Source organism: Lolium perenne, chromosome 4 (assembly GCF_019359855.2).
Source record: "Lolium perenne isolate Kyuss_39 chromosome 4, Kyuss_2.0, whole genome shotgun sequence".
NCBI classification, from domain to species: domain Eukaryota; kingdom Viridiplantae; phylum Streptophyta; class Magnoliopsida; order Poales; family Poaceae; genus Lolium; species Lolium perenne.
The window spans coordinates 401,037,924-401,051,273 of NC_067247.2; the positions used below are offsets into that span (position 1 = coordinate 401,037,924).

The 13,350-nt window shown below is 43.7% G+C and overlaps 1 long non-coding RNA gene across 2 annotated transcripts; it reads left to right on the forward strand.

Moving 5' to 3' along the window:
• Nucleotides 1-10,008: 10,008 nt before the first annotated feature.
• Nucleotides 10,009-12,162, forward strand: LOC139830761 (uncharacterized). 2 transcript variants are annotated; one of them, XR_011744237.1, is made up of 3 exons: nt 10,009-10,072; nt 10,755-10,826; nt 11,520-12,162. It is a non-coding gene; the product is annotated as an uncharacterized lncRNA (long non-coding RNA). The 2 variants fall into 2 exon arrangements; XR_011744236.1 differs by lacking the exon at nt 10,009-10,072 and adding an exon at nt 10,078-10,132.
• Nucleotides 12,163-13,350: the final 1,188 nt, after the last annotated feature.

Below are 13,350 nucleotides of genomic sequence, written 5' to 3' on the forward strand. Positions count from 1 at the left end.
CTGATCTGGTGATTATTGTATGTGTTGTGCATAGTTACCGTGGTGTCTTTCATTAATATAGTGTTTCTCCAAAGTGTCATGTTTTAGCTCGCGTGTGACTGATACAAAACAACTAATGTTGCATACATAAGATGAGATTGCAGCATAGATTTGAACCTTTCATAAACGAATCAGTAGCTATCTATGATGTCTATGTTAGTTGGTTCATGGTTGATTTTCTCGCGCTTGATAAGAATCATTCGAACTGAATATTTGCACTATATAGCCATTTTGGTTAACATGCACTTGGGCTACATTTTGTATATTTCTTAGTGAAGATAGACTAACATGAAGTTTTATTTATATGTTCACTATCAGCTACAAGAGACATACTTGTGTATGGGATGGATCGTCTGCAATTTGGTACTGACGGACCGGCTTGGGCTGTCACCCTTGCCGGCGGAGAAGATGGCGCAAGATGAGGTAATTGAGGACTTGTCGAGCGAGTGCACCATCAAGGTGGGGCTCATCGGGGGCCTTGCCAAGAAACTAATCTTTACGGTTCTGGTTTGCTATTCGAATTGCTCGCTAAACAGATATATAACTGTCCTAATCTTGTTAACATCTATGCGTAGTTCGTAGGTTATCATGATTCTTCTCATAACTTCACTGTAGCTATTTTGTTGTGACCTAATGCTGTTTGTACCCAGTTTTGTTAATTTGTGATGCTCTAGCTGCTAGTTTCCCATTTAGTAGGTTTGACACTAGTTGACGTCATGCTAATTTTGCATTGTTACTCGTGGGATGGTTGCACTTGTTGGAGCTGAGCTTGAGTACTAGATCAGAGTGGTTGCTCTTGTTTGATACAACAAACACAGTATTTGCCAAAGATAGATGGATTCTGTTTGCAACTTTATTGATGCATCAACTGATGGCTATAAAAAGATTGATTTATGCTCCTAAGATGTTGCAGATTTGTTGCCTTTGTGTCATTGTTCAATTAGTATCCATACATCATGCCCGATGCATGCCTTAATCCTCATTTTGTGTTTCAAATAATTTATACATGTATCTACAGTGCCTATTATAAATATTCATTGTGAATTCTGGTACTTAGGTGTAGTACTCTCCTTCTTAGCGACAATCTTTGAACTCGTGTCTCTTTTGGCTGACTAAAGGAATGCCATGCCAATTGTGGGTCAACCTCATAGTGCAAGTTATATTATATTTCTAGTGACAATTGAAATCAATGATATAGCTTAAATTCACATGACGCGTTGCTTTTGTAAAATTCGTTGTTGTGTATAGTCGAAACCCTCTTTTAAATTTATTCTTGTTAAATTTGCTCTGCTGACCATCATGTTTTGCTCTTGTTTGAAGATAACGATGAGGTCTAAATGGTAGCCATGCCTTGGAAGCCGAAAGACAAGAAGACACCATGTTCCTTGCTCGAGCTGGGGCCTCTATGCAACAGGTTTTCTTCTAGCACGACTGACTACGATATATATGGTTACTACAATGCTTTGATTCGACGTCTCAGAAACATTCATGTTCTGCATTGACTTTGCTTGATGTTCTTTTTTATGTATTAGTTTTGTTGTATGCACCTTAGTGTCTTTTTTTAAGTATACGATCTGGATGTCCAATATAGGGCAAAGGTCATGGCTAAAATTCTAATACTACTGCTAATTAAACTTGTATTTGTTAATTAGCTGAAAAACTACTATTGTTTCTTGAAGAAAAATCATAAGTGGCGTTGATTTTTCTGGTCTTGCATTATTTGTCTATCACAAGCTAGCTAGTTTGTTTATCACTGATCAGGCTGGATTTATTATTTTGGCTATCCTCTGGACGAAGCTAGCGGGTTGTCACTGTTGCTTTGTCCTTTCCTGCTTATTGGTTGGTGTCGGCCCTGGGCTGCACTGATCTATTTTCTGCTATTGCCATTGTAGGTTATATGAGGCTGTGGTCGTCGTTTTTGCTGGCCTTTTCGGATTGAGCTGCGCTGGTTGGCTGCAGCATAACTCTAGGGCTTCGTGACCGAACACCTGTGTCTTGAATTCTGAAGGCTGGGAGTTTGACCATTTTTATCACTAGAGGTACTGGACATTTATATGATTGATGATATCCAGATCGTCTCTTTATACATGCGGTGTGTTGCTAGCTGCTGGATGCAGGGAAGTTGATCATATTGTTTCTGCATTTCTTATGGGCATGGAGGTTGTTGAGCTGCGGGAGGGCGAGAGATACTTTCTGCAGCTCGGCTGGTAAACATTGAGCCAGAACATCGACAAGCTTGCTTGCAGCAATGCAGGCATGGACGGGACGGTTGGCTGCGAAGTGGGATCAAGGTGCCCATGGCCATGGAGTGGACAAGCTATAGAGATTTATCCTTGAATGAAATGAAGCTGATGATGTTTGTATGTAAATAGGTTAGACTTGCTGGGCATAGAATTGGTGTGTCTCCTGCTACGATTGTCGACTGAAGTCAAGGATGATTTTTGTATAGTGATTTGATTTTTTGATGTGAGTTGTGTTTGATTTGGATGTCTAATAAATAGATTTACCCAAAACTGATTCTATACTGTGATTTTGAATATGAAGTGTTCTGTGCATTTGCATTCAGTGTCATATCAGAATTAATTGGCTTTGGTTTAAATTACATAATGAATATGTGTGTGTGCTTGCAATTCGACAATGAGGTCCACCTCCTGCACAACCACCTTGATATAATAGTAATAAGTATGCTGTTGTTGTTCCTTGTTAGCTAGCCAGCACCCATGGATGGGTCGATTTGCTAGCTCGAGCGGCTTGCACACAGATTATTTTGGTTGGTTCCAGCTTGGGCGTAACTGAGGTTATATTCATTTTTATCTCACTAGACGGGTAGAGCAAGCAAATTATGTTGATTACCGTCAAGCCGCCTAGATCAGTAAACATTGTATATTCAATAAACTACCGAGTTGAGGGCAAGGAACATTGAGAAGCACACACGTGTATTAATTAATTCATCATTTTTAATGGATAATAAACGTGTTGATCAAAGGTATATTGGGGAACGGGGCAAATCAGATCAACATTGTGGAGTGGGTATAGAGGTAGAAACCGAGCCGCCTGGCATGCATCAAAGTAGTATGCCTAATAAAATAGAGACACCTCGTTTTTCGCTACGTTCTGTTTTATGAGGAGACTCAATCGTTGTGACTCGTCATTATGTGGACAGCTGTTTCCACCATCAAGCAAGGAAACGAAGAGTTAGGGAGAGTCTAACACCAAACTTTCACACCCGCGCGCTCATCTTCTTCCCGCCCTGCCTCGGCAAAATTCGAACCAGCCAGAAGCCCAGAGCTGCTCTATAAGTAGGAGCCCATCGCGAGGCACCACGTGCGGGAATCGCGTGTGACTTAGACTTTGACTTTTACTTGTCGAGGAGAGGAGAGGAGAGGCGGGCACCGTCGTCGTCGTCGCCGGCCGGCTGGCTGGACACAGATCGAGCAATGGAGGCGACCATGGACGTTGTTGTCTTCTCAATGGCCTGCGGATCCGTAGGATGCAGGCGAGCGAGGAGGCGAGCAGCGATCCATCCGTAGGATGCAGGCGAGCGAGGAGTCGATCCGTCCGTCGTCGTCGTTGAGGTATTTATATAAGAGCAAGTTTATGAATCTTGTCATGTTTTCATATAATTAGCGAGAATCAGCGAGAACAACTTCTGAATCACAAATCACAGATGCCCGATCAAATTTTCTGCTTGTGCACACATGCATTGCATGGGCACTGTTTAGTTGATGGATAACAAGTGGCTTCTGCAAACAAAATCGTAATTAAACAATAGGAATCATGTCATGGACGGAGGCACCAGACCAGGCTGCCAGGGAGGGAGGATGAACATATGATGGCCATCAAAATTATTTTTGATGGCCAATAAACACTTTTTTCAGATCTATTCCTACGATGCGATAGGCAAAGCCCACCAAACAAGCGGTGCAGCCTAGTGTACATGAGAGTCAGGTCATTTGTTCACAATTTTGTCGTCACTTTTCCGGCTCAGTTGTTCATTAGTAGTGCATGCGCATCGACGCTAGTTAGGGCATCTACCGTGACTACGTAAGACAGTGATTGAGCGGCGTAGGTAGCAGCCAGACTGCGGGGATCCCGAGTGACTCGGTCTAGTGAGCGGCGAGTAGCGACGAAGCCGTCCGGGGTTCCTAGGGCCCCAAATCCCCAATCCCTAGGCAGGGAGTCAAAAGACACACACATGTGGCCTACAGCTAGCGATGGCTATCCGGCGAGGCGGTGACCTAGGCTCTCCTCTAGTCCCATGTCTTCTCCAATTTTTCTGCTGCGCAAGCCCGCCGGGCAAAGCGCACAGCACAACAAAAGTGACGGGAAATTCATTCCCCAAATCACTTCATGGCAAAATCATTGCATCCTATTCTCCGTCAATACCAAACTTCCTAGTGTTACCAATTTGGTAGGATGAATAATTTAATCCACCATTGTTTACAAATTGCAATTTATCTAGGGGAAAGTACAGTCGAGAAAAGAATTTGATTTTCCCTGCAGAAGAATTAGTTTGGTTTTCAAAAGAAAAGGATATGATGCAACTAAATGTTCTTTGTGCTCTATTTTAATTTGGCCAGCCCAAGATTTTCTTTGAAGCTCCTCCATTGCTAGGACCAACATCTTTATAGAAGGTAACCAGCAACTCGTTAGCTCCTCCATTGCTACTAGTATGTTCATGAGAAATTTGGAATTCGTGTTTTCATGAAAAGTAGTACTATCTCTATCTATAAAATGATGTCATAAATTTATGTAAATTTAGATGTAGACACTCTTTAGATTAGTCATAGTGGAAAGTAACATAGAGTAGTAACATACTCTATGTTACCACCTTTATAGAGTGATGTTTTGGCTCCTGGGTGCATATGCTCCCTTTAGTTTGAACTGCGACTTTAATACATTTTGAAATGTCAAAAAATTTCAAAAAAAAAATTTATGTGTACATCTTCACATGCTAAGTGCGATCAAAATATTTCCATGAAAAATCAACTTGTAGTTTGAGCTGTGTAAAAAAGACAAAATTTAGTGCTGAAAATGAGGCTTTTTGTGAGACTTATTTTGTCTTTTATTGATCGATCACAAAAAATATCGTTTTTGCGAAACTGCACGAACGCACATAGACTGTCGAGATGTACGTGCGAATTTTTTTTTAATTTTTTTTAACAATTAAAAATATGTTTTTTGGGTGGAGGGAGCATATGCACCCAAGAGCCGAATTGAATTTCCGAACCTTTATAGTGTAGTAACATCCAAGTGGTATACTTCCCACTAACTAGCTATGTTACTATATAATGCATACATCCAACAGAAATTCAATTCGGCTCCCGTCCAAGTAGTATCATAGAGCAGCAGCCAGCCGATGTGGTCGGCGGCATGCTAGGGGTGCGGGTGGCGAGGTGGCGCCGGCGCAGGTGACTTGCCGGCGAGGCGATGACGGCCGGTGGAGGGGTCGCGCGAGAGAGGGAAGACGGCGAGGAAGAGATCTCGGGAGCAGGGAAGGAGGAGCCGGTGGTTGGGGAGAGCGGCCGGCGGCGGAGGCGGTTGGGTAGCCGGGATGTTGGGCGGGCAGGGTTATGGCTGCGCGGTGAATGGGTGACTCCGGGCCATGACGTCGGGAGGGGTGAAGGAAGGGATCTTTGGGCGGTGGTCTGCGGCCGGAGGGTTGGCCGGATCGAGCTGGCCGGGATCTGCCGGAGACGGTGGGGGTGGAAAGGGGATCGACGGTGTGGGTGGGAGGTGAAAGAAACGAGGAAGTGGGCGGCCTAATTTAGCGATACTATTTCGGACTCGAAAATATCTGTCTTGCAGCGCGGCAAACCAAATCCAAACTAGTAGATTGTACCGAATGAGACGGAGGACGATGCCCTACAACACCCGCCGACGCCTCCACCTCCGCCGTTCAACCCGTGGGCTCCTCGACTTTCACCACCGGCGGCACCGTCGTATGTTCCGCCGATTGCCAGCGGCCGTGGTAGAATACCGGAATTCGTCGTGCTCGACGACGACGACGAGGAGTAGGCTAGGGTAGCAGGCGGTACATGTGCCTTTTAGTATTTATATATTTTTATTTTCCTTTATCCAATATGTAAATTATGTTTATGTTTGAAAGAATGCATAACCCAAAAAATTGCGCCGTGCAGCTGGGGGCACCAGCGCAAGCAGACAGCGCGGTCGATTTTGACCATTTTGACCGACGCAAACGGACGCGCCCGCGGCCATTTTAGACGTTCGAAATGCGTGCGGCCATTAGAGATGCCCTAAGCCAACATTACGCGCCCTGTTCATTCCTCACCTTGTTGCGTCTAAACAAATCTTAAGTGACGTAAATGTTGCTACGCCGCTTTACGTATAAAGTAAAGTTGAATTTAAAAGAGTTTGACTCGAAGCTAAAGGTATAATTACCCATGGATGGAGGGAGTTTGACTCAAATTTTGTTGACTTTAATAACTAAACTTAAAACGCGATCTAGTTTTTTTTTTTGAGATCAAACGCGATCTCCTTGTGAGAGCACGGATGTGATCAGTGCTAGCTTTTGGACTTCTCCGACTTTTTATTAATCTTACGCGTGCGTGCGTGTGCATGCGCAAAACACAAGGAGAAAGTTAGAGAGTCGTCCCTTGATAAACACGTACGGTACATGCAGCGGGGGTCTCAATTTTTCCCGTCGCCTCGCTAAATGCGCGGCATCCTCGATTCACTCTCCATCTAATGACACACTACGGAGAGCCGTCTCCCCGGATCTCCTTTCTTCCTCCATCGCCCGCGTTGGCCGCCATTCGCATGATTCGTGTGGTCGAATGCCATCCTTGTTCTAGCTAGTGGTCGAATGCCATGCATGATTCGTGTGGAGTGAATCTCATCTTGATGCATGTTGTCCTCTAGCTACTAGTAGTAGCTACTCCCCCTTTCCAGGAATAAGTGTACTTCTATCTTTCTTCTAAATTAATCTTATTTGTATTTGATCAACTTTATAGAAATAAGTACCGACATATACGATGTCAGATTGGTAGATTACGAAACTAAATTTGAAAATAGATCTAGTGACATGAGGTTAGTGACGTAAATGTTGTAAAGTAAAGTTAGGGTTTTTTTAACAAGGAGAGCCACAGAAGGGCCTGAAAGCTTATATTAAAACACAAAGAGTGGAGGTGTACAATATTACACAAGACCCCAAAAGATTGAGAAAATAATACATAGGTCCCGATTTATGTGGAGGAGACCTCTCTGGAAGATACGAGAAGCAATCAAGTCCCTCCCTATCTCCTCTGCCGACCCAGAGGTCAGCTGCACCGTCGCCGAGCACCGCCGCGGGGACGGAACCACTTGCTTCAATGCCGGCGTTGGGCGCGGCCGCCGACCTAAAAGAAGGCCTCTGATGGAGGTTGAAAGGACGCCGGAGCTCACCGGATTTAACAGACGACATGCAGCCGTCGAGATGAAGCTCGCCGAAGTTGCTTCCAAGCTTCGGAAATCCCAGACACAGGAATTCTCAATAGCTCCGTTGATGTCGAGTAGCCCGCCTTCTAGCACAACACTCCTGCCACGGGTGGGAGAAGGCGGGCGAAGAAGTTCGGAGAAGCCAGGATTCGGCACAAATTGGCCGCAGAAGCCAACGACGTCGCCACCGTCTTCATCTTCCTCCTCGCTGCCAGGTCGATGTCGAGGACACCGAGGATGCAGCTCTGCGCCCAGAGGTGCTTATTACCGAGGGCCTCGGCAGGAGGAGCATGCGATTTCCACCCCCACCTGAGGGGCATAATTGACATCGCCGGTGCCGCACCTAGTCACCGGGAGGAAGAGGCCCCTGCTCCTCTCTGAATCACAACCGCCCGAAATCATCCTTCCCCACCCCTCACCACCTCGGCCGGGCGGCGAGAGAAGGACGGAAAGAGTGAAGGGGTGTAAAACAGAGAAAGGGAGCAAACCTTGGGCTTGTTGATATGAAAATATAGTTTAGGTCGATTCTACTAGTACTATATAAATTATATATTGTAGATGTCAACTTTTTTTTCTTTCTAAATATCCAATCAAATTTTATTAACTTTGACTAGACTTAAAACACGATCTAATTGTGAGCGGAGGGGCCGGTAGTTTTGTTTTTTAATTCGATGATGGCCGGTAATCTAAACTTGCTAGCTAAAACATCGTCCGATTAACACATGCAGCGGGGGCAGTTAATAATAAAGTCTCCAATTTTCTCCGTCGCCTCGCTAAACGCGCGGCAATCAATCTTTGATGAGCACTATTTACTTACTTTCTTCCTCCATCGCCCGCGTCGCCGGCCCCTGCATCCCCGCTCGCCGGCACGGCGGCACCCACCCACTCGAGTCCCTCCCCGCGCACGGCCGTATCCCCGGCCACGGTCATATTATGCTCGTCCGCGGCATCAAGCGCCGCTCCAGCTGATCGATCGATCACCCGGGTAACCGGTCGCCGGCATGGAGGCCTTCCAGCGTCGACGCACCTCGGTCAGCCCCTCCCCCTCCTCCCTCATCCTATGCCCTTCGTCTTCAACTGCCGATTTGCTCACGCCGGGGCTCATCCCCTTCCCTTAATTTGGTCCGGACTTAATTCGGAACACCGACCCAATTGGAGGGGGACGCGCAGGCTGCCCGATCCACTCCGGTCTTGAGCTAGCTCAAGGGAGACGTCGACCAGCCACGCAACTGCAAAAGGTATTTTCTTCCCTCCCCACCCCCTGCCTCCTCTTACGTACGTGTTACAGCCTAGTTAGATTCCCACGATTGAATCATCCGGCTAGCTGCCCATCTGTCGTGCTCCACGGTGAGAATGCAAGAGCAGTACTAGTCTTGGGTAGGCGGAACCTGCTAGCATGCAAGTCTGGCCATCACGATTTCCTTTCTTGTCCTTTTCCCCTTTTGATGCTGAAAACAGAGGTTGCCAATGCTATCCGTGACAAGCATGGTGAAAAGTTCGTGCCGGACCTTCCTCTGGGGCGGGAGATGGAAGAGCTGTCCTCAGTTCCCAACACCCCGAACTCTAACACAGGAAGCATGATCGAGTGGAAAATGGTCCCAAGATCAGTCCGACGTCTTCGAGTACGCCAAGAGCCGTTAATTACATACCCACACTCATTGAAGGTGATGAAGCTAGCCGTCGGTACCATAACGGTGGACGCGAGTTCGTTGAACAAGTGCTGCAAGTTATTGTTTGCAAAGAGTTCATTTTTGATCTTCTCTAAAGCTCGAAAACATATTAACTAATGTATTGCATTTGTCAGAATATAATTGGATATGTACGGTATAAGTGGCATTTCAAATCAGCAAGTATTTTCCAAAAATGTGTATAGTAACTCTAAATTGCCTTGTGCATAATGTAAGATGTGCTGAACTTGAGTGATCTCGTACCTGGTTGATCAATGTGACGTAGACCAATGATAATTTAAGCCGCTAGGTATTTGTTGTCTCTGTATCAAGCATGTATAGAGAATTCATGCCTAACAAAGGAACATATATTTTTTTCCAATATATTATTGTGTTTGATGACTTCCTGGTTCGGTTCATTTAGGGACTGAATTTGTTTTGAGGGAAGTCAGGGTGCAGTGTAGTTTGCTTGCCATCACAACCTTCTATTCTCTGTAACAGGAGGCTTGCCTATGCTGAATGAGCACGGTGCGATCTAGACAGTTTAACATCATGTTCCTTTTTCTTGCAGCCTTTTTGAGCTAGCATTTTCAAATCATAGTGCACTATTTTTGTGCACAGGAAGACCCTGGGCATGCCCATGATGGCCAGTACAGCAAGACCCATGGGTAAGTCTTGGTGCCAATTTTCCAGTGTAGAGTGAGCGAGTAGTAGTAGGTGTAACCGGCGATTTTGACCCTACTGTATTTCTCATGCAGGACTGCTCATGCTTTGAAGCCAAAGACTTCACTCCAAGAGCATACTACGTTGCGAGCAATACCAACTCGAGTGCCCTGAGGAGGTCGAGGCGTTGTCGCAAACTCGAGAGAGCATAACCTTACGCTGTCGTGTGTGGTGTTGCGGTGGATGGACTCCGTTGCGCGCCGTGGGTCGAGTACCATCTTCGGATGGCTTTGGTTAAGAATTTGCAAAGTTGAGATGTTTTCTTGGTATGGCTTTACTTGATTTCTGTTGTTTTGCTCTTCTTCGCTCTAGACTATCAAGTGTAGGTAGCTTGTGCTATGTGATGATAAGCTAGCACGCAGTCTTACTTGTCTGTTCTTTTTCTTTTTGTGGGTAGTAGGCTTGTCTTGCTTGGTCGCAAATTGACTCCTCCTAATATCTAAATCACTTCTACCATTCTAAACCTTTTGGACATACATACATATATTCTGCACATTCAGGTTCATTTTATCTGTTAATGTTCCTCCAGATTATACCCTGCTAGTATATTACATGATGATTATTAAATAACTGATTTTGGATTCCTCTTTTCCACCATGAGTGTATCAGCAGTGTAATCTATTCAGGTTCATTCTATATTATTAAATGATGGATTATCCAATATCCATTAACTCCTATCAAATCTATTAATTTGTACTAAATAAGTTATGTAGCTTCTAGCTCTTTTCATGGAACCTGAATAGATGGTACTCAAGTAAAATAATTTATTTTGTCAAATGGTCATATGTACGACAACTTGACAGTTTCTTGTTTTTAGTTCAGCTCATCTCTCGCTTCTTGTACACTATTTGGTGCAATGTTTTTCTAATCACACCATGTTCCTTGCAGGTTGCTTTGGCTCTTGGGGATGCGAGGCAGCAGCATCAACAAGAGGCAAGTGGAGTTAGACGTGGCTTGGAGGTACCAGCTAAAACCTCTAGCTAAAACCTCTGGCTTGAAAGTTCTAGTGGCCTAGCTTTTTCTTAAAACTCAACTTACATGCTCACAACAATGCCCTCCAGCTCAAAAAAAGCCCTCTTCTATTAACTTCCATCACCTTAAGTGATTCGTTTTCTCCCAAAATACTGGGTAAAAGGAATCTGTTCATGCTTTGGAAGGGAGTATTTTCTAGATATTTTGCATTCCTCCTATGTAGTTGGCAACTGAATTATGTACAGGAGATGGTCTTTTTTATTTTCTTTTGACTGGAAATGGTATATTCACTTTATACTAGTGATGTGTGTGTTGAATTCGGAAGGCTGGGAGTTTGACCATTTTTATCAATAGAGCTCTTTGGACATTTATATGATTGATGATATCCTTTGCTAACTAGTACTAGAGATGATTTTCACAATTTAGACTAGGCATGATTTACATATGTCCTCGTAGTTTCGTGTCAAGCTACTTTCCGTCAAGACCTGAAAGCATTCCTTGTTAGGAAAAAATTACCTTTATGCATTTCCAGCTTTATGGGTGTGCGTAAAGCTTCTGCGGGCTAGCTAGTTCTACATTTGTTGTAGTTCCAGGTTATAATAGACAACAATTTTTCTACATGTGCGAATGAAATCTGAATCAGACCAGCTCTAGTGTTTGATAACTTGATCAAATTGACAGGTGGATAAGGAACCTTGGAGGAGTAGCTTTGAGTTATTGCCTGGACACAATCAGAAATACTCCCTCCAGTCTCTTTTAATTGACTCGGATTTAGAACAACTTTGTACTAAATTTGAGTCAATTAAAAATGACCGGAGGGAGTACATAAGAAGCTGGTATAGTAACCGGCTTTTACTTCTTGGTTCTTTTCCACACGATAATTATACAATCCCTGGTCCTTTCACACTACATGACATGAAGGTACCAGCTTAGGTGAGGTCATGTAGTAAGAAACGATGGTAGCATATTCATCGTTAGTCTTGCATCTTAGCGAGCATCCCATTCGAAGAAAAAATATTTATATTTTTCATACTCTGCAATAGATAAGCACAAGTATTGCAATTCAATGCAGGAGTTTATTTTTTGTTCATCATCCTATAGGAATACAAATATGCTTATTTGCGGACTAAAGCACGACCAAAATTTGCGCTTTCTGCAGCTTTTCACTCTCCAAATGTTACCGGGATAAGTGTTGGACAAACGAGAACACTCAAGCTATTCTTAGTTAGCTTCAGGAATTGTATATCATGCTTTTCGGTAAATATTCAACATGGATTGATACTTTGTTCATTAAACATGTATATGAATCAAGTGCATTTGGATCTTTGTCTTGCTCGTGGTTTTATTTTAAAAAAGGCTCAGAGATCTAGCAAATATGTTTGAACAGCAACCAAGTACGTTCAGCATCAAAACTGTTCAATTCTGAAGCTTTGTTTTTGTTTTCATCGTAAATTTTCGAGTTAGAAATTTCCCTGTGCAGAAGCTTTGTCGTTGTAGGGTTACGTAGGCTCCAAGCTAGGATACATCAAGCTGCTAGCTTAGTAGTAGCACGTGCGCAGCTGAGAAGCGTGCCCACGGTATAGGATTCAGGAGTGAGGCATGCATGAACGAAAGCAATAAATAATTTAATTGATAGATGGATTGATATCGATTGATAGGGAACGGGCATCAGCAAGTCTACTTGTTGTTGACTTGGATGAAAAACCATATAGAGAATCCAATGATCTTATTTTCTTTTCTTTTTTGGTGATCTTCGCTTGATGTAAGGGCAGAAAATAGCTATGTAATGACTTGCAGTGGGGTTTGTCTATGCAATACTCTCTATTGCCAGTCCCCCTTTTGTACCTCCAAATTGATTTGCTGTTAAAAAATTGTACTAAAATATCTATGTACACTATGCAATTACTTTGAGTTGTTATCTGCACAGTGTGCACCATGATCGCCAGGGGGATGTTTAACATTCTTTTGTTTTGTTATTTTTATCTACTCATTCCTTGTCTCTTTGCACAATATGTTCTTACAGTCACAGGCTCAACTTGCACAGTTGCACCTAAAAAGAAAGATTGGTGTATATCATATATCTTTCCCTGGGTTGTTAATTCATATTAACAAATCCCTTGCATATGATTTGTCTTGTGAGACTAGACACATGTACCTGATTAAAGATGCAATAGTAGTAGTAAGACCTTGTGTATAACTGCTGCCATCACGGGAACAATTAATCACCAGTTCACCACCAAGTAGAGAGAGAATTTGTCTTTTTCAAATTTCAGAGCTTTATTGTCACTTCTTGCAAGGAAATTCCTGGGAATAGAATGTTAATACCTCCAGTTTGCTGCCATAGCTAAGAGTTTTCTGCATTCATCAAGCATGACCATTTCTTGTCATGCAACATTGAAAACTTGTGAGACCAAATATGTCCTGTCTACAACCTTGGCAAGAAAGATGCTCTAATGTCACTTGAAACAGATTTGACAAGAATTTGTCTTAACGGCGAGGGACGCCCTCTCCT